Source organism: Oncorhynchus clarkii, chromosome 31 (assembly GCF_045791955.1).
Source record: "Oncorhynchus clarkii lewisi isolate Uvic-CL-2024 chromosome 31, UVic_Ocla_1.0, whole genome shotgun sequence".
Taxonomy (NCBI): Eukaryota; Metazoa; Chordata; class Actinopteri; order Salmoniformes; family Salmonidae; genus Oncorhynchus; species Oncorhynchus clarkii.
Window position 1 is genome coordinate 33,485,324 of NC_092177.1, and position 22,633 is coordinate 33,507,956.

The 22,633-nt window shown below is 41.8% G+C and overlaps 1 protein-coding gene across 2 annotated transcripts in view; it reads right to left on the reverse strand.

Annotated features, from left to right (window-relative positions):
- LOC139390738 (polycomb group RING finger protein 3) overlaps positions 1-16,714 on the reverse strand; it is a 46,186-nt gene extending 29,472 nt beyond the window's left edge. For both annotated transcript variants that reach the window (XM_071138074.1, XM_071138075.1), the window contains exon 1: positions 16,649-16,714. The gene's annotated coding sequence lies outside the window, so the exon portion shown is untranslated. The remainder of the gene's footprint in view (positions 1-16,648) is intronic.
- Positions 16,715-22,633: the final 5,919 nt, after the last annotated feature.

Here is a 22,633-nt window from a genome sequence, read left to right on the forward strand (position 1 = left end):
CAACTCACGCCCTGACTAAAACAAAGACATAACAACAGAACTAAGGTCAGAACGTGACAACGGCAAGCGGTACCAGGGCGACAAGTCTAGGTCAAAAGGCTTCTTACAGCTTCTACCCCCAAGCCATACGACCGATGAACAACTAATAAAATGGCTACCCTAGCAGCATAATTCAATGTAGTGTCTAAAGCATTGACAAGATCATTGACAACTAAAGTGGTTGCTGTAATAGTGCTATGCCCAGGACAACATTTTACCACATTCAAAATACATTTCTCAGATTAAAAAGAGCAACGTTTTACATTTATCAAAGATTCAAGAATCTTATCTTGAAAAGGAAGCCTTGAAAAGGGGCAAAAATTATTAAGATCACTACTATCCACGTCCTTATGAAGTGGCAGCACAAGAGCTGATTTCCATACTTTTGGAATATTTCCTGATAACAATTTTAAATAAAAAATGTGGGGTTTTGAGCAAAAAACGATGGGCGCTACACTTAAGCAGACCGGGATCCAATTAATCGGCCCCCGTGGGTGGATTCCTTCTAATCTATTGCTAGTAAAGCATCCAGTATTTATGTTTCTGTAAATAGCCTAAAAGAAAAGCTTTGACTATCATTTCTCTGATCATTCAGCAAGTTTCCCCTATCAGTATCCAGCACAATATCATTGTGAATAGACTTAGAAGTTATTTCAAAGAAATAGCCTGCTGAAATAAAATGCATCAATGATAGCATATTTTTCAGTTATGAGGCCAGTGTCTGAATTAATTTGTTGTGGCAGAGAGGAGGAAGTAGAACCCTTCAGGGATTTGACAGTTTTCCAGAATTTAACCGGGTTCCCATTACAATCCGGAAGAGTGGTTACATAATAATCAGATTTAGCCTTTCTGATTTGTATTACACCATCATTCCTCAGTTGCTTAACCTCTTGACGCTAGGGGGCACTATTTTTATGTTTGGAAAAATAACGTTCCCAAAGTAAATGGCCTATTTCTCAGGACCAGATGCTAGAATATGCATATAATCGACAGCTTAGGATAGAAAACACTCTAAAGTTTCCAAAACTGTAATAATATTGTCTGTGAGTATAACATAACTGATATTACAGGCGAAAGCCTGAGAAAAATCCAATCAGGAAGTTTGGACTATTGACCATTGAAAGGGATATCAACCAGATTCCTTTTTCTATGGCTTCCCTAAGGTGTCTACAGCCTTTAGACAAAGTTTCAGGCCTTTATTTTGAAGAATGAGCGTGAACGACCACATTACGTAAGTGGTCAGGTGGGGGCTCTCAGAGTGCTTTTTGCACAAAATGCGGCCATTGTTCCTCCCGGTCCTAGTGAAAAGCCGACTTGTTTTGTCGAGCGATCGATAAACTTACACAAGTGCTTGTATTGCTTTCGCTGTAAAGCACAATTTCAAAATCTGAGACGACAGGTGGATTAACAAAAGGCTAAGCTGTGTTTTCCAATATTGCACTTGTGATTTCATGAATATGAATATTTTCTAGTAATATTATTTGACTGTGGCGCTATGCTATTCAGCGTTGTTGATGACGATCCGGGATGGGTGGTTCTAAGAGGTTTTAATGTGACCAGTGTTCAATGACTAGAATACAGTATATACAGTACCTTCAGAAAGTATTCACACCCCTTGACTTTTTCCACATTTTGTTGTGTTACAGCCTGAATGTAAAATCTATTTAAATTCAGATTTTGTGTCACTGGCCTACACACAATACCCCAAAATGTTAAAGTGGAATTATGTTTCTAGAAATGTTTACAAATGAATAAAAAATTAAAAGGTTGAACTGTCTTGAGTCAATAAGTATTCAACCCCTTTGCTTTGGCAAGACTAAATACATTCAGGAGTAAACATATGCTTAACAAGTTACATAATAAGTTGCATGGACTCACTCTGTGTGCAATAGTAGTGTTTAACATGATTTGTGAATGACTCCCTCATCTCTGTACCCCATACACCAGTAAGGTTCCTCAGTCGAGCAGTGAATTTCAAACACAGATTCAACCACAAAGACCAGGGAGGTTTTCCAGTGCCTCGCAAAGAAGGGCACCTATTGGTAGTAGGTTAAAGAAAAATAAAGCAGATGTTGAATATTCTTTTAAACATGGTGAAGTTATTAATTACACTTTGGATGGTGTATCAATACACCCAGTCACTACAAAGATACGGGCGTTCTTCCTAACTCAATAGCTGGGGAGGAAATAAAACCACTCAGAGATTTACCCATGAGGCCAATGGTGACTTTAAATCAGTTACAAAGTTGAATGGTTACTCCACAATACCAACCTAAATGACAGAAGGAAGCCTGTACAGAAATCAAATATTCCAAAACATGCATCCTGTTTGCAATAAGGCACTAAATTAAAACTGCCAAAAGTGTGGCAAAGAAATTAGCTTTATATCCTGAATACAAAGCGTTATGTTTGGGGCAAATACAACACATCACTGAGAACCACTCTTCATATTTTCAAGCATGGTGGAGGCTGCATCATTTTATGGGTATGCTTCTCATCAGCAAGGACTAGGGATTTTTTGGGGGGGATAAAAAGAAACAGAATAGAGCAAAGCACAGGTAAAATCCTAAAGGAAAACCTGTTTCAGTCTGTTACGCCTTCTTTACCACGCTGTCTGTGTGAAGAGACCTTGTAAGGTTGTCAGTGGTGTGCACACTAGAGGTCGACCGATTATGATTTGTCAACGCCAATACCGATTATTGGAGGACCAAAAAAGGCCGATACCGATTAATCGGATGATTTTTTTATTTGATTTGTAATAATGTCAATTGCAACAATACTGAATGAACACTTATTTAACTTAATATAATACATCAATAAAATCAATTTAGCCTCAAATAAATAATGAAACATGTTCAATTTGGTTTAAATAATGCAAAAACAAAGTGTTGGAGAAGAAAGTAAAAGTGCAATATGTGCCATGTAAGAAAGCTAACGTTTAAGTTCCTTGCTCAGAACATGAGAACATATGAAAGCTGGTGGTTCCTTTTAACATGAGTCTTCAATATTCCCAGGTAAGAAGTTTTAGGTTGTAGTTATTATAGGAATTATAGGACTATTTCTCTCTATACCATTTGTATTTCATTAACCTTTAAATATTGGATGTTCTTATAGGCACTTTAGTATTGCCAGTGTAACAGTATAGCTTCCGTCCCTCTCCTCGCTCCTACCTGGGCTCGAACCATGAACACAACGACAACAGCCACACTCGAAGCAGCGTTACCCATGCAGAGCAAGGGGAATAACTACTCCAAGTCTCAGAGCGAGTGACGTTTGAAACGCTATTAGCGTGCACCCCGCTAACTATCTAGCCATTTCACATCGGTTACACAAGCCTAATCTTGGGAGGTGATAGGCTTAAAGTCATAAACAGCAGAGCTGCTGGCAAAACGCACAAAAGTGCTGTTTGAATGAATGCTTACGAGCCTGCTGCTGCCTACCACCGCTCAGTCAGACTGCTCTATCAAATCATAGACTTAGTTATAACATAATAACACACAGAAATACAAGCATTAGGTCATTAATATGGTCGAATCCGGAAACGATCATCTCAAAGAAAAAAAAGGCTTTATTCTTTCAGTGAAATACGGAACCGTTCCATATTTTATCTAATGGGTGGCATCCATAAGTCTAAATATTCCTGTTACATTGCACAACCTTCAATGTTATGTCATAATTACGTACAATTCTGGCAAATTAGGTGGCCCAAACTGTTGCACATACACTGACTCTGCGTGCAATGAACACAAGAGAAGTGACACAATTTCACCTGATTAATATTGCCTGCTAACCTGGATTTCTTTTAGCTAAATATGCAGGTTTAAAAATATATACTTCTGTGTATTGATTTTAAGAAAGGCATTGATGTTTATGGTTAGGTACACATTGGAGCAACGATACGCACCGCATCGATTATATGCAACGCAGGACACGCTAGATAAACTAGTAATATCATCAACCATGTGTAGTTAACTAGTTATTATGATTGATTGGTTGTTTTTTTATAAGATAAGTTTAATGCTAGCTAGCAACTTACCTTGGCTTACTGTATTCGCGTAACAGGCAGGCTCCTCGTGGAGTGCAATGTAAGGTGGTTAGAGCGTTGGACTAGTTAACTGTAAGGTTGCAAGATTGAATCCCCCGAGCTGACAAGTTAAAAATGTGTTGTTCTGCCCCTGAACGAGGCAGTTAACCCACCATTCCTAGGCCGTCATTGAAAATATGAATGTGTTCTTAACTGACTTGCCTAGTTAAATAAAGATTAAATAAAGGTGTAAAAATAATAATAATAAATAAAGAATAATTAAAAAATCTGCCAAATCGGTGTCCAAAATTACAGATTTCCAATTGTTATGAAGACTTGAAAATCGGCCCTAATTAATCGGCCATTTCAATTAATCGGTCCACCTCTAGTGCACACCGAGGAACTTGTAGCTTTTGACCCTTTCCACTGTGGCCCCGTCGATGTGGATGGGGGACTGCTCTTTCTGCCGTCTCGATCAGCTGCTTCGTTTGACGTTATTTTCCTGGAACCACTCTGCCAAGGCTCTCACCTCCTCCCTGTAAGTTGTCTAATCATTGTTGGTAATCAGGCCTACCACTGTTGTGTAGCCAGCAAACTTGATTATTGAGTTGGAGACATGCGTGGCTCGCAGTCATAGGCGAACAGGGAGTACAAGAGGGGCTGAGTACACGCCCCTGTTGGGACCCCATGTTGAGGTTCAGCGTGGCGGCGGTGTAGTTACCCACCTTTACCACTTGGTGTCGGCCCATTAGGAAATCCAGGACCCAGTTGCACAGGGAGGGATTCAGATCCAGGGCCCTGAGCTTAGTGATGAGCTTGGAGGGCACTCTGGTGTTGAAGGCTGAGCTGTAGTCGATGAACAGAAGTCTTAAATAAGTATTTATCTTGTCCAGGTGAGATAGGGCAGTGTGCAGTATAATGGTGATTGTGTTTCCCGTGGATCTGTTGGGGGCGAAATGTGAATTGTAGTGGGTCTAGGGTGTCGGGTAAGGTGGAGGTTATATGGTCCTTAACTGGCCTCTCAAAGCACTTCATGATGACAGAAGTGAGTGCTATGGGACGAGAATCGTTTAGTTCAGTTACATTCGCTTTCTTGGGTACAGGAACATTGGTGGACATCTTAAAGAAAGTTGGGACAACAGAGACTGGAATATGGAGAGATTGAATATGTCCGTAAACACTCCAGCCAGCTGGTCTGTACATGCTCTGAGGATGCGGCTTGGGATGCAATCTGGGCTGGCAGCCTTGCAAGGGTTAACAGGCTTAAATGACTTACTCGCGTCGGCCACAGAGAATGAGACACAGTCCTCGTAAGCGTTAGGGGCCCGCGTCGGTGGCTCAATGTTGTTTTTCTCGAAGCGGGATAAGGTGTTTAGCTCGTCCAGGAACGTGGCGTAGGTGTCCACGACGTGGCTGGTTTTCCCTTTATAATCTGTGAATGGCCGATTAATCAGGGCTGATTTCAAGTTTTCATAACAATTTTTGGACGCTGATTATGGCCGATTATACTGCAAATCCACAAGGAGACTGTGTGGAAGGCTTACCACCTGTTACACGAGTGCAGGCAACAAGGAGCCATGGTAAGTTGCTAGCTAGCATTAAACTTATCTTATAAAAAACAATCAATCTTAACGTAATCACTAGTTAACTACACATGGTTGACGATATTAATAGTTTAACAAGCTTGTCCTGTGTTGCATATAATCAATGTGGTGCCTGAAATTGTGTCACTTCTGTTGCGTTCAGTGTAAGCAGAGTCAGGGTATATGCAGCAGTTTGGGTCGCCTGGCTTGTTGCGAACTGTGTGAAGACCATTTCTTCCTAACAAAGACCAAAATTAATTTGCCTGAATTTTACATAATTATGACATAACATTGAAGGTTGTGCAATGTAACAGCAATATTTAGACTTAGGGTTGCCACCCATTCGATAAAATACGGAACGGTTCCAGATTTTACCATATTAATGACCTAAGGCTCGTATTTCTGTGTGTTTCTTATATTATAATTAAGTCAATGATTTGATATTTGATAGAGCAGTCTGACTGAGCGGTGGTAGGCAGCAGCAGGCTCGTAAGCATTCATTCAAACCTGTCACGCCCTGACCATAGAGAGCTTTTTATTCTCAATGTTGGTTAGGTCGGGGTGTGACTAGGGTGGGTTATCTAGGTAATTATATTTCTATGTTGGCCTGGTGTGGTTCCCAATCAGCGGCAGCTGTTTATCGTAGTCTGTGATTGGGGATCATATTTAGGCGGCCATTTCCCCATTGTGCTTTGTGGGATCTTGTCTTGGTATAGTTGCCTGCGAGCACTTCTTTTGAGCTTCACGTTTAGTTTTTACGCTTTATTGCATTTATTATTTTATTTGAGTTTCACTTCATAATAAAGAGGATGGAACCATACCACGCTGCATCTTATTATAACGATTGTGACAAAATCGCACTTTCCTCCGTTTGCCAGCAGCTTTTCGCAATGCTTGAAGCACAGCGCTGTTTATGACTTCAAGCCTATCAACTCCCAAGATTAGGCTGGCAATACTATAGTGCCTATAAGAACATCCAATAGTCAAACGTATATGAAATACAAATGGTATAGAGAGAAATAGTCCTATAAGTCCTTTAATAACTACAACCTAAAACATCTTAACTGGGAATATTGAAGACTCATGTTAAAAGGAAGTGCCAGCTTTCATATGTTCTCATGTTCTCAACAAGGAACTGAAACGTTAGCTTTCTTACATGGAACATATTGCACTTTTAATTTCCTCTCCAACACTGTGTTTTTGCGTTATTTAAACCAAATTGAACATGTTTCATTATTTATTTGAGACTAAATAGATTTTATTTATGTATTATATTAAGTTAAAATAAAAGTGTTTATTGTTCATTGAGTATTGTTGTAATTGTCATTATTACAAATATATGTATAAAAAAATTGACCGATTAATCGGTATCGGGTTTTTTTGGTCCTCCAATAATCGGTATCGGTATCGCCTTTGAAAAATCATAATCGGTCGACCTCTACCCTCTATCCACGGTTTTTGGTTTAGATAAGTTCTATTCATCACAGTGGGAACAACATCCTCTATGCACTTATTGATTAACCCCATCACCGAGTCACTGTATACATTGATACAATTCTCAGAGGTGACCGGAAACATACCCCAGTCCACGTGATGAAAACAATCTTGAAGCATAGATTCCGATTGGTCAGACCAACGTTGAATCGTCCTTACCACGGGAGCTTCCTGTTTAAGTTTCTGCCTATAAATGGGGAGGAACAGAATGGGATCTTTTGCTTCATTCATTTGCTGAAGGGAGGGTGGGGGAGGGCCTTGTAGCAATGATCCAGGGTCCATGTTGCACATGTAGAACAGGAGATGTGTTGATAGAATTTCGGTAGCATTTTCCTCAGATCTCCTTTATTAAAGTCCCCCAGCAACAATAAATGCGGCCTCAGAATATGCGGTTTCCAGTTTGAACATAGTCCAGTGTACTTCCTTGAGAGTGGACGCAGTGTCGGCTTGGGGGGGAATATACACGGCAGTGACGACGACCAAAGAAAATTATCTTCGAAGGTGATGCGGTCGGCATTTGAAGGTGAGGTATTCCAGATCGGGAGAACAAAAGGTATTGAGTTCCTGTATTTTAATACAATCCCACCATGAGTTGTTAATCATGAAACAAACCCACCCTCCTTTATTTTTCTCTAAGAGTTCTTTCTTCCCATCAGCACGATGGACAGAAAACTCCTCTGGCTGAATGGACGGGGTTCCTGGTACTGGGTCAAGTTCATGATGCTGTTGACCTTAACAAGGGCCCCAGGACCAGTGGAAGCAAAATAGCCCCAAAACATCAAAGATCCACCACCATATTCTAAAGTAAGAATTAAGTATTTTATTGTGTTTCCCATCAGGAGTGTGACACTAAAGAGTTGTGGCGAGCAGGATCAACAACCTCTCCATCATTCAAGACTGTTGCTTTGTGAGAAGGTGTTAAAGTTCACAGTTAGCCTTTGTTATGTAAATGAAAGCTGAAAAGTACCCAGGGCCTTGCCTTGGCTCCAACTTAGAGCATGTCTGCCGGAGTCATGGCCCAGTGAGACACGGGTGCCGGCAGGCATAGATGGAAACAGAAAAGTCTGAGCCTTTGGGTAAAACACTGGGGTAAATTCTCAATTGAAATTGGGCAACACACACAAACACACACACACATGCAAACACACACACAGACACACAGGCACAAAGAGCCCCTGTTGGCAGCCTGTGGGCAGTGGAGTGTTTGGGTCCAGTGTAGACTGGGCGACAGCCTGGGAGTAGGACACTGAGGCCTGTATCAGCAGAGGCAGCCAGGAGGAGAACACTCTTGTTGTGGCTGATGCATTGGATTCACTTCAAACACACATACACACACACACACGGGTGCACGTGCACACACACACACTGTTTATTCTACCCTTATAAATGCTCTCTGATGGTCCCAACTGACTCATGAATGAGAGTTGGTGCCAAAAGGGATAGACAGACCAAACAAGTGTTCAAATGTGAAGCAAGCTGCACTAATGTGATGAGATGCCAGAAAGCCTTCTTATGTGTTGTTATGTGTCATGCAGTGGCCAAATCGGAATAATGAGTTATGAAAATGGTGTGACCATTTTGGTTTGTGAAGTGGAGTTACCTGATTGGTAGAACACAGCTAGAAACATTTACGCAATATGACATGGACTAGCATGAGGAAATCCTCAGAATTGACCACACTTGTCAAACAGTGTAGTGCGTTTAGGCCCTAGCTGATTCCCTGGCCAGTTTAGGTACTGGGTAATGCAATGGACAGTGACTGCTGTAGATTGAGACAAATTGATCTTGGGTAGTGCGCAGGAACACACACATAGTCAAGGAGCTTGTGAATAAACCCTATCATCATCAGCAGCAGCAGTTGCATCAGACTACCGCAACAGGAGTGAGACAGGAGGAGGAGATAAGGAGTAAACAAGGAAATGTGGATCCTTCAGGTTCTGTTGAGCCATGTTTTTGTATTTCATTAACTAAGAAGCACAGCTAACAACTTTTCAGCTAACAAAGTTTCAGCCATCACCGTTTGTTTACACTAGACTCTATCACCGATCAGGAACAACTATTATTGTTTTATACAAGGTTATATGGTCCTTAACTGGCCTCTCAAAGCACTTCATGATGACAGAAGTGAGTGCTATGGGACGAGAATCGTTTAGTTCAGTTACATTCGCTTTCTTGGGTACAGGAACATTGGTGGACATCTTAAAGAAAGTTGGGACAACAGAGACTGGAATATGGAGAGATTGAATATGTCCGTAAACACTCCAGCCAGCTGGTCTGTACATGCTCTGAGGATGCGGCTTGGGATGCAATCTGGGCTGGCAGCCTTGCAAGGGTTAACAGGCTTAAATGACTTACTCGCGTCGGCCACAGAGAATGAGACACAGTCCTCGTAAGCGTTAGGGGCCCGCGTCGGTGGCTCAATGTTGTTTTTCTCGAAGCGGGATAAGGTGTTTAGCTCGTCCAGGAACGTGGCGTAGGTGTCCACGACGTGGCTGGTTTTCCCTTTATAATCTGTGAATGGCCGATTAATCAGGGCTGATTTCAAGTTTTCATAACAATTTTTGGACGCTGATTATGGCCGATTATACTGCAAATCCACAAGGAGACTGTGTGGAAGGCTTACCACCTGTTACACGAGTGCAGGCAACAAGGAGCCATGGTAAGTTGCTAGCTAGCATTAAACTTATCTTATAAAAAACAATCAATCTTAACGTAATCACTAGTTAACTACACATGGTTGACGATATTAATAGTTTAACAAGCTTGTCCTGTGTTGCATATAATCAATGTGGTGCCTGAAATTGTGTCACTTCTGTTGCGTTCAGTGTAAGCAGAGTCAGGGTATATGCAGCAGTTTGGGTCGCCTGGCTTGTTGCGAACTGTGTGAAGACCATTTCTTCCTAACAAAGACCAAAATTAATTTGCCTGAATTTTACATAATTATGACATAACATTGAAGGTTGTGCAATGTAACAGCAATATTTAGACTTAGGGTTGCCACCCATTCGATAAAATACGGAACGGTTCCAGATTTTACCATATTAATGACCTAAGGCTCGTATTTCTGTGTGTTTCTTATATTATAATTAAGTCAATGATTTGATATTTGATAGAGCAGTCTGACTGAGCGGTGGTAGGCAGCAGCAGGCTCGTAAGCATTCATTCAAACCTGTCACGCCCTGACCATAGAGAGCTTTTTATTCTCAATGTTGGTTAGGTCGGGGTGTGACTAGGGTGGGTTATCTAGGTAATTATATTTCTATGTTGGCCTGGTGTGGTTCCCAATCAGCGGCAGCTGTTTATCGTAGTCTGTGATTGGGGATCATATTTAGGCGGCCATTTCCCCATTGTGCTTTGTGGGATCTTGTCTTGGTATAGTTGCCTGCGAGCACTTCTTTTGAGCTTCACGTTTAGTTTTTACGCTTTATTGCATTTATTATTTTATTTGAGTTTCACTTCATAATAAAGAGGATGGAACCATACCACGCTGCATCTTATTATAACGATCGTGACAAAATCGCACTTTCCTCCGTTTGCCAGCAGCTTTTCGCAATGCTTGAAGCACAGCGCTGTTTATGACTTCAAGCCTATCAACTCCCAAGATTAGGCTGGCAATACTATAGTGCCTATAAGAACATCCAATAGTCAAACGTATATGAAATACAAATGGTATAGAGAGAAATAGTCCTATAAGTCCTTTAATAACTACAACCTAAAACATCTTAACTGGGAATATTGAAGACTCATGTTAAAAGGAACTGCCAGCTTTCATATGTTCTCATGTTCTCAACAAGGAACTGAAACGTTAGCTTTCTTACATGGAACATATTGCACTTTTAATTTCCTCTCCAACACTGTGTTTTTGCGTTATTTAAACCAAATTGAACATGTTTCATTATTTATTTGAGACTAAATAGATTTTATTTATGTATTATATTAAGTTAAAATAAAAGTGTTTATTGTTCATTGAGTATTGTTGTAATTGTCATTATTACAAATATATGTATAAAAAAATTGACCGATTAATCGGTATCGGGTTTTTTTGGTCCTCCAATAATCGGTATCGGTATCGCCTTTGAAAAATCATAATCGGTCGACCTCTACCCTCTATCCACGGTTTTTGGTTTAGATAAGTTCTATTCATCACAGTGGGAACAACATCCTCTATGCACTTATTGATTAACCCCATCACCGAGTCACTGTATACATTGATACAATTCTCAGAGGTGACCGGAAACATACCCCAGTCCACGTGATGAAAACAATCTTGAAGCATAGATTCCGATTGGTCAGACCAACGTTGAATCGTCCTTACCACGGGAGCTTCCTGTTTAAGTTTCTGCCTATAAATGGGGAGGAACAGAATGGGATCTTTTGCTTCATTCATTTGCTGAAGGGAGGGTGGGGGAGGGCCTTGTAGCAATGATCCAGGGTCCATGTTGCACATGTAGAACAGGAGATGTGTTGATAGAATTTCGGTAGCATTTTCCTCAGATCTCCTTTATTAAAGTCCCCCAGCTACAATAAATGCGGCCTCAGAATATGCGGTTTCCAGTTTGAACATAGTCCAGTGTACTTCCTTGAGAGTGGACGCAGTGTCGGCTTGGGGGGGAATATACACGGCAGTGACGACGACCAAAGAAAATTATCTTCGAAGGTGATGCGGTCGGCATTTGAAGGTGAGGTATTCCAGATCGGGAGAACAAAAGGTATTGAGTTCCTGTATTTTAATACAATCCCACCATGAGTTGTTAATCATGAAACAAACCCACCCTCCTTTATTTTTCTCTAAGAGTTCTTTCTTCCCATCAGCACGATGGACAGAAAACTCCTCTGGCTGAATGGACGGGGTTCCTGGTACTGGGTCAAGTTCATGATGCTGTTGACCTTAACAAGGGCCCCAGGACCAGTGGAAGCAAAATAGCCCCAAAACATCAAAGATCCACCACCATATTCTAAAGTAAGAATTAAGTATTTTATTGTGTTTCCCATCAGGAGTGTGACACTAAAGAGTTGTGGCGAGCAGGATCAACAACCTCTCCATCATTCAAGACTGTTGCTTTGTGAGAAGGTGTTAAAGTTCACAGTTAGCCTTTGTTATGTAAATGAAAGCTGAAAAGTACCCAGGGCCTTGCCTTGGCTCCAACTTAGAGCATGTCTGCCGGAGTCATGGCCCAGTGAGACACGGGTGCCGGCAGGCATAGATGGAAACAGAAAAGTCTGAGCCTTTGGGTAAAACACTGGGGTAAATTCTCAATTGAAATTGGGCAACACACACAAACACACACACACATGCAAACACACACACAGACACACAGGCACAAAGAGCCCCTGTTGGCAGCCTGTGGGCAGTGGAGTGTTTGGGTCCAGTGTAGACTGGGCGACAGCCTGGGAGTAGGACACTGAGGCCTGTATCAGCAGAGGCAGCCAGGAGGAGAACACTCTTGTTGTGGCTGATGCATTGGATTCACTTCAAACACACATACACACACACACACGGGTGCACGTGCACACACACACACTGTTTATTCTACCCTTATAAATGCTCTCTGATGGTCCCAACTGACTCATGAATGAGAGTTGGTGCCAAAAGGGATAGACAGACCAAACAAGTGTTCAAATGTGAAGCAAGCTGCACTAATGTGATGAGATGCCAGAAAGCCTTCTTATGTGTTGTTATGTGTCATGCAGTGGCCAAATCGGAATAATGAGTTATGAAAATGGTGTGACCATTTTGGTTTGTGAAGTGGAGTTACCTGATTGGTAGAACACAGCTAGAAACATTTACGCAATATGACATGGACTAGCATGAGGAAATCCTCAGAATTGACCACACTTGTCAAACAGTGTAGTGCGTTTAGGCCCTAGCTGATTCCCTGGCCAGTTTAGGTACTGGGTAATGCAATGGACAGTGACTGCTGTAGATTGAGACAAATTGATCTTGGGTAGTGCGCAGGAACACACACATAGTCAAGGAGCTTGTGAATAAACCCTATCATCATCAGCAGCAGCAGTTGCATCAGACTACCGCAACAGGAGTGAGACAGGAGGAGGAGATAAGGAGTAAACAAGGAAATGTGGATCCTTCAGGTTCTGTTGAGCCATGTTTTTGTCTTTCATTAACTAAGAAGCACAGCTAACAACTTTTCAGCTAACAAAGTTTCAGCCATCACCGTTTGTTTACACTAGACTCTATCACCGATCAGGAACAACTATTATTGTTTTATACAACCTTTCCTCCGGTTAAGGTGAACTTTGGTCAAGCAGTTGGGTTTCCCTTGAATGGCATTGCTAGATAGCTAGAGGCCCTCTTCAGAGACACTGGGCTTAGGCCTATGTGTCTTTAAATGTGTCTTGTAGAGGATGTCCACGTTGTCAGCATTGTGTAATTTACACTTAGGAACTACATGTTCAGTCTATAACAATGCTCTCATAATGTGTCTGGTGCCACTGCCTCTGTACTTCAGCGTGGATTTCGATAACATTCCCAAATCCTTTAGGCTCTATCAGGGATTCATGGCGCGATCCCTCAGCGCATGCTTGTTTTCACCTTTGCATTATCGCGACAAATGTATACCTTTGAGTCTTGACATAAAGTACATTTTGTATTTTTCAACTAAAATATATACCGTCGGAATGGGGGAGGGGGGGCTGGTATAGGTGTGACACTATGCGTGAGGTGGAAGGGGGACGGTGCAGCAACAGTCTCCGATTTGGAGATTTAGCACAAAAAAAACACATTTGAAAAATACAACTTTCACCTCACATCAAAAACTAGGAATTTTAATGACTTCTAGTACAAAACATTGATGTATTTCCTGTCATGGAATTCGTTTTAATCAGCAAAGTACATGCCGGGGGGGGGGGGGGGGGTGTACTCGTGTTAATATTGTAATGACTTTGGGCAGCCCCCTTGTCATTGTTTAAAGAAATCACAAGGCTATATTCAGACGTAAGACTAAAAGGCAGTTAGTTGTAAACTAACTAATCCTAAAACAGAACCTTAACTAACAGCCGTTACACAACGAGGGTTGGCAGTGGCACTACATAAGCAAGTCACCGCCTATTCGGTTCATGAACACAGCCTAAACCTTCTTAATTTGACCATTTTTAGCCCATCTGAAAGCCCATCTAACACACAGTTGAAATGTATCCTTACAGAATTTAGGACAGTACTTTACATTACAACACAGACTAAAGTGGTAATAACATGGAAATAACGGGGTAATAAGTTATAAGTGACACACTGAAAATGTACTCCTCTCAGACATCCACAAGAATATAGGACGTAGGGTATAGTGGGTGATTTGGGATTGGGTTACTTGAATTGCTTCACAAAGCCTTCACATTACCACTTTCAAATTGGCAAGTGTTCTTGGATTCAGTCCAGTGCCCATAAGTTAACTAGAATTTAGAGATTTTGCTAAATGCATGAATGTAAGGCCATATACCATGGCCTGGGTAAGCATCAACAGGCTAACTAGACCCATCTGTCAAACTCAGAAAGCAACAGCCAGTGGATCATTTGTTCCCTAAATATTGGTTCCCTAAATCTTAATCTGTCTGTGTGTGTGTGTGTGTGTGTGTGTGTGTGGTGTGTGCGTGTGTGCAGTGTGTGTGTGTGGTGTGTGCGTGGTGTGTGCGTGTGTGCAGTGTGTGTGTGCGTGTGGTGTGTGCGTGCGTGTGTGTGCGTGTGTGTGTGCAGTGAGTGAAAACCACTGGATTAGCACAATTGGTTGTGTGAACCAGTTTTTCAGGATGTTGGCATACAACAGCAACAGTCGGGGTAGTGAGCTGATACAGTTAGGACCTACTTCCCTCTATGGGTGTAATCCACTCAAGAGTGTAGAGAAACTCCTACACATAGTGCAGAATGTTGAGTAGGTCTGGTCTTGTTCTCAAAATGAATAGGATTTGTACATTCACAAGGTCTATAACCAACATCGTGTGTTCCCTTTTTCATAAGCTGACATAATTTAAAAGAAGGGATGAAGTGGGATATGGTTCAAAGAGGTGATATCTAGTTTATTGTCCATCTGTTGTTTTGCTCTGCTGGTCACTGATCAGCGATTCTCATTAACTACAGTCAACACACCTTGACAAAGAAGGTGGTACGGATTGGAACTGAATGAAATTGAACCAAATCCCCCAAAATGTTGGTAGATTCCCGTAATAGTTTGTATTTTGGCATTTCAGCAACACTTATTGATAGCCCTAACACTTGTACTATGACCAAAACAAACTCAACTACATTACAATGTAAATACTACAATGTAACAACAAGGTCGATGTGGTAGTAGGCTAATTACAGCGTTACCACAGGTATAAGAGCAGCTTTACATATGGGCTATTCTATACACAGCTGGGCATACTAGCCATGGCATCATGGATAGAGAGACTGCCACAAAGCTGTAGCCTAATGGCCAGTAGTTGCACCACTGTCAAGGGGCCATCAACATGTGGAATATTTGTATGGCTACCTTAGTTCTTTGTAAAGTGTGAGTGGGTGTGTTTTTTATTTTTTTATTTGACTGTTCATAGCAAAGGCTGTTATGAAGAGAAGAACAGCCTTCTTAATTTGATCTAAGGTCGGTTTCATGACCATCGATATTGAAAATAGCCAACGGCTCTCTGCAATTTTTCCACCTGATCAATCAATTTATGACAAACCAGGAATGAAGAAGCTGTGCATGTTTAGATATATTTATTACTTCAAAAGCAAAGTAGGTAATGCTACAATAAAAGTTCAGTCATTTTGTTCCTGTCTGACTTTTTGAACTGTCTTGTGCTATTATGCAAGTCATTAACCATTGAATCCATATAGTCTGAAGTCAGGAAAACCCACCTATGTTTAGCTTCTTAGCCACTTATATTGCTATATTGTGCCATGACCCACAGAGTCATTTACATATTGCTGTCCCTGATTACAAGACATCAATCTACCAAAAGAGAGACTTGTTGGCTCGACCCTTCACCAAAACCCCACAATGTAACAGCTCCATACAGTCAGACGGGGCCGTAATAGCCCCGAAAAAGCAATAACTTTCTTTTGTCTAGATTAAATCATGTGGCGACAACTACACCATCGTGCATTTAACACCGAACTTTCGAAACCCGAAGGCGTTAATGTTGGACCATGGTTTTTCAAGAACATTCCAGGCAATGGGGAAGATTGGTCTCTGCAAACAACACAAATATTATGGGAGACATGTGAGCGTCTACGAGAGCTCCCTTCCTAAAGAACAAAAAGCGTGCTTCGCTGCTATCCAAACCCTCCGGTATAATGCACTCTTCCTTGAAAAGGATCCCGGTGCCTAACTGCAGGGCCCGGCGCCGCCATACACTACAACATTGGCACATACAACAACACGTATGGCATGTCCATACCACCAAGCGGAAAAGACACAGACACAAATGAATAAGAACAATACAAATCGCAGCCATAAATCAATAAAAGACGCATTAATGCATTAATACGCCTGAAATATTTCAAGTCAAACGAACTAACCTGTTTGAGAACAGTACAGTCCGCTGGATATTGGGTTGAACGCGAGTTAAATGCACTATCGGTAAAACAAAGAGGCGAAAATGTCCGGGCAATACCGAAACAGGCCGAAACACCATTTGGAGCTTTGCTGAGCATGCGCTGATTAGTCGAGGGGGAGGGGGGTTGAACGAGAGTCGACGAAAAGGTAACATTATAGGGAGCGCCCCATTCATTTAAAATAATTCACAATTTTGATACATTTCTATACATTTTAGAATTCCGGGAAATGACCCCAAAAAACACACAATGAAATCGAGGGTAATATGTGGGCAAGACCTGCGGACTATGTTGTCAGAATAAGTTTCTTTGCTAATAGCCCACTACTGTATTAGGAGTTATGTATGTCATCTCAGTCAATTTGATGATGATAACACTATACATTGATGTCTGAGATGTAGCACATTAGGATGCCAAAAGTAAAAGGTGGATACTTGTGCTAAAATGTACCCTGATGTAGAATGATGTTGACAAAAAGAGCAATATTTATTTAATATTACTGCAAGATAGGGTGTTTATAAATCGCCCTGTGAACACACTTCCAATAAGTTTGAGATGTGTTCAGTGTGGATTGAGTTTCGAAGTAGGACCGGGCTCATTTGGGGAGATTTTAAAAGTCCTCCAACAAGTTTAACATATTAATCAAACATTTTATTAATTCAGACAATAACTCAGAATAGCGTTATGCCACTCCACCAATAGAGTGCCAGTTGGGTAGTGCTATTTGGTTAAGATAAGCAAACTATTTAACCTGTATTTAACATTCTATCATAAAGAGCTTGTGTTCAAGTTAATAAAAAACATGTTTTCACATCTCCAGAGGTTCAATTAAGAAAAATTACTATAAAAGGTGGCAATTAAAGTAACCGGGTTGATTGTAACAGGGTTGGAGTTTTCATCTTAAATCAGTCATAACTCCCATTGTGACGGGGTAATGGAATGTTGTGAGCAACAGGGAGGAGCAAATGAATGCAAGCTTCACAAAAAATAGCAATTATTAAAACATTTGTAGCCTATCTATGGTTGATGTGTTATCAAATCAAATCAAATGTATTTATATAGCCCTTCGTACATCAGCTGATATCTCAAAGTGCTGTACAGAAACGCAGCCTAAAACCCCAAACAGCAAGCAATGCAGGTGTAGAAGCACGGTGGCTAGGAAAAACTCCCTAGAAAGGCCAAAACCTAGGAAGAAACCTAGAGAGGAACCAGGCTATGTGGGGTGGCCAGTCCTCTTCTGGCTGTGCCGGGTGGAGATTATAATAGAACATGGCCAAGATGTTCAAATGTTCATAAATGACCAGCATGGTCCAATAATAATAAGGCAGAACAGTTGAAACTGGAGCAGCAGCATGGCCAGGTGGACTGGGGACAGCAAGGAGTCATCATGTCAGGTAGTCCTGAGGCATGGTCCTAGGGCTCAGGTCCTCCGAGAGAGAGAGAAAAAAGAGAGAAAGAGAATAAGAGAGAGCACACTTAAATTCACACAGGACACCGAAAAGGACAGGAGAAGTACTCCAGATATAACAAACTGACCCTAGCCCCCCGACACATAAACTACTGCAGCATAAATACCGGAGGCTGAGACAGGAGGGGTCAGGAGACACCGTGGCCCCATCCGAGGACACCCCCGGACAGGGCCAAACAGGAAGGATATAACCCCACCCACTTTGCCAAAGCACACCCCCCACACCACTAGAGGGATATCTTCAACCACCAACTTACCATCCCGAGACAAGGCTGAGTATAGCCCACAAAGATCTCCGCCACGGCACAACCCAAGGGGGGGGGCAACCCAGAAAGGATGATCACATCAGTGACTCAACCCACTCAGGTGACGCACCCCTCCCAGGGACGGTATGAGAGAGCCCCAGTAAGCCAGTGACTCAGCCCCTGTAATAGGGTTAGAGGCAGAGACTCCCAGTGGAAAGAGGGGAACCGGCCAGGCAGAGACAGCAAGGGCGGTTCGTTGCTCCAGAGCCTTTCCGTTCACCTTCCCGCTCCTGGGCCAGACTACACTCAATCATATGACCCACTGAAGAGATGAGTCTTCAGTAAAGACTTAAAGGTTGAGACCGAGTTTGCGTCTCTGACATGGGTAGGCAGACCGTTCCATAAAAGTTGAGCTCTATAGGAGAAAGCCCTGCCTCCAGCTGTTTGTTTAGAAATTCTAGGGACAATTAGGAGGCCTGCGTCTTGTGACCATAGCTATGTTATGTAATCTGTATTTAACTAGGCAAGTCAGTTAAGAATACATTTTTATTTACAATGACATCCTACCCCAGCCATATCCAGACGACACTGGGCACTGCCCTATGGGACTCCCAATCAAGGCCCGATGTGATACAGCCTGGATTTGAACCAGGGATTGTAGTGGTGTCTCTTGCACAGAGATGCAGTGCCTTAGATCACTGCACCACTCAGGAGCCCCATGCTTGATCTGCTCAGTTTTCCTCCACGTAACACCAGAAAATGGTCAAAAAGAGTAGAATAGAAAAAATCATTTAAAAAGGAACATTTTCACCATATTAAAATGACAGTTCAGTTCACGTAACAGAGTTGACCTTAAAATGAGGGACAAACGTAAATTAATCACTAATCGCTTTAAATAAATATGAATCTTCAAAAATGACTGTCAGAGCAACAAAGTAACTAGGCCTTTACAATGATGGAAAAACTTGGGGACATTTCTGCACTAAGTGGGTTAAAATCTTCCTAGAAGTCAGAAAAACATGAGGAGGGACACGTCAAAATGCTGATTTTTGGCACTTCAGCAAGTAATTATGCAAAACAAAATCACATTTATAAAATTGTCCATGTGGTCTATATTGAAATAAATGTCATTTATATAACAGGAATTTAAAATGCAATATTGGTGCACAATTTCTACTTCATATATCAAAGGGACGCAAAAGGCACTTTCTTCCTGGAAGGACCCAACTGCTTAGAGGGTGGTTAAAGGGCTTATGCCAGGAGATTAGGTCAAACCTTATCAGAGAATATTTGCTTTTTCAGTATGTTTCAACATAGGTACACAGTTTACAGGTAGTCCTACACACATCCTTAACATGAGTAATCAAGCACCAGAATGAAAAGCCTCTATTAATCAATTGTGTTAACCTGACTAGCCACTTCCAGTGGACTACACATTGACATAACAAAATCCATGTGACAACACATGTGACAGCCTATTAGTGGAGTCTCGTCAGAGGAGGAAGGGGTGGACCACCCCCCTCAGTGAATTTCATAAAAATAAAAATGGTAAAACATTTAAAAAGTGATCCTTTTTAGATAAAACTATACAAAATATATTCACATCAATTAAAACACACTGTTTTGCAACTAAGGTCTAAAGTAGCCTCAACCACACTCTGTATTGTAGTCCCATGGCTTAGCTTCTGTCCTCCTCTGGGTACATTGATTTCAGTACAAACCTAGAAGGCTCATGGTTCCCACCCCGTTCCATAGACTTACACAGTAATTACTTCCAGAGGACATCCCCCAACCTATCAGAGCTCTTGCAGGATGAACTGACATGTTGTCTACCTAATTAAAGAATTAGATAATTAATATAAACTCAGCAAAAAAAGAAATGTGCTCTCACTGTCAACTGTGTTCATTTTCAGCAAACTAAACGTGTAAATATTTGTATGAACATAACAAGATTCAACAACTGAGACATAAACTGAACAAGTTCCACAGACATGTGACTAACAGAAATGGAATAATGTGTCCCTGAACAAAGGAGGGGTCAGAATCAAAAGTAACAGTCAGTATCTGGTGTGGCCACCAGCTGCATTAAGTACTGCAGTGCATCTCCTACTCATGGACTGCACCAGATTTGCCAGTTCTTGCTGTGACATGTTACCCCACTCTTCCACCAAGGCACCTGCAAGGCACCTGTTCCAGACGTGCTCAATGGGATTGAGATCCGGGCTCTTCGCAGGCCATGGTAGAACACTGACATTCCTGTCTTGCAGGAAATCACGCACAGAACTAGATGTATGGCTGGTGGCATTGTCATGCTGGAGGGTCATGTCAGGATGAGCCTGCTGGAAGGGTACCACATGAGGGAGGAGGATATCTTCCCTGTAACGCACAGCGTTGAGATTGCCTGAAATGGCAACAAGCTCAGTCCGATGATGCTGTGACACGCCGCCCGAGACCATGGACCCTCCACATCCATATCGATCCCGCTCCAGACTACAGGCCTCGGTGTAACGCTCATTCTTTCGACGATAAATGCGGATCCGATCATCACCCCTGGTGAGACAAAACCGCGACTCGTCAGTGAAGAGCACTTTTTGCCAGTCCTGTCTGGTCCAGCAACGAACGACGAATGATCAGCTGTCCGTCCAGTCTCCCTGTAGCGCTGTCTTTGGCGTCTCACAGTGCAGACATTGCAATTTATTTCCCTGGCCACATCTGCAGTCCTCATGCATGCCTAAGGCACATTCACACAGATGAGCAGGAACCCTGGGCATCTTTCTTTTGGTGTTTTCAGAGTCAGTAGAAAGGCCTCTTTGGTGTCCTAAGTTTTCCCTAACTGTGACCTTAATGGCCTACCATTTGTAAGCTGTTAGTGTCTTAACGACCGTTCCACAAGTGCATGTTCATTAATTGTTTATGGTTCATTGAACAAGCATGGGAAACAGTGTTTAAACACTTTACAGTGAAGATCTGTGAAGTTATTTAGATTCTTACGACTTATCTTTGAAAGATTGTGTCCTGAAAAAGGAACATTTCTTTTTTTTCTGAGTTTAGTACTGAAAGCATATGCTACAGCTAGCTAGCACTGCAGTGCATAAAATGTGAGTAGTTGTCTCAAAGAGAGAGAAATACAGTAGGTGAACGGTTTTGAAAAAAAATATTTATTTCAAAAGCAGGAGAGAAAGAGAGATTGTCATTTTCTTTTCACCTTCGGTTTCACTTACTTAGCTAGCAAATGTAGCTAGCTAGTTTAGCATACTCACACCCTGCTCAACTAGAGGGATGCTATGTTAGCTAGCTAGCTATGACTATCCAACACAACACTGGAACTCTTCCAAGTCAAGATAAACATTTGGTTTGACAAATTTATTGCCACAGGGGCCCGTCGTTGAAACTGCTAATCTGCTAAACTGCTTACTGACTATACACTGTAAAGTTACTGCATGATTGTAGCGGGTTTACTAACGCGTTAGTTCTATTAGCTATGTTGACTATGATGTTACCTTAGCCAATATGGTGACAACTCTGTAGGCTGTGTGTAGCAGTTATGATATCGTTTGGCTTGGAAAGTTTATTTTTGCCTGGTCACGTACAGCTGATGTGTTGTGTTTTGAAGTCCACAAACAAAGTGAAAAGGTGAGAGGGGGAGAACGGCATAGCTGCGAGAAGGAATACAACGTGGCTGCTATGAAGGTGAACTATGTTTTCGTGTGATCAGGGGTGTCTTTATTCTGACAATTCTGTTTTTTTAAAATGTTTCTTTAACGGAAGCAAATGGAATGAAACAGGGATAAACATACCTGAATTAGTCCAATAGAACCTCTCGTTTGGAACTGTCAGACTAAAGATTACAAACTAGATCAGCCAGATGCAGGCCAGAGTGTGCAAGGCAGTATTGAATGTGTCCCTGTCTGTCCCCTCAAATGTTTCTCTTGACCTGTGTGCACCTACCTTGGAAACTTTAATTCATAGGCTAGGTTGTAGCAACCTCATGATGGGTATAGGGAAAATTTTAGTAGTAGCCTTAACCTATCGATGTTAGATTGAACTGGGTGAATGGAATATGAATGACAGTCATCCACTATGCTAAAATGGAAATGATAAACATGGCCAATATACCACGGCTAAGGGCTGTATCCAGGCACTCCGCGTTGCACCGTGCAAAGAGCAGCCCTTAGCTGTGGTATATTGACCATATACCACACCCCCTCGTGCCTTATTGCTTAAAAAGGCCATGCT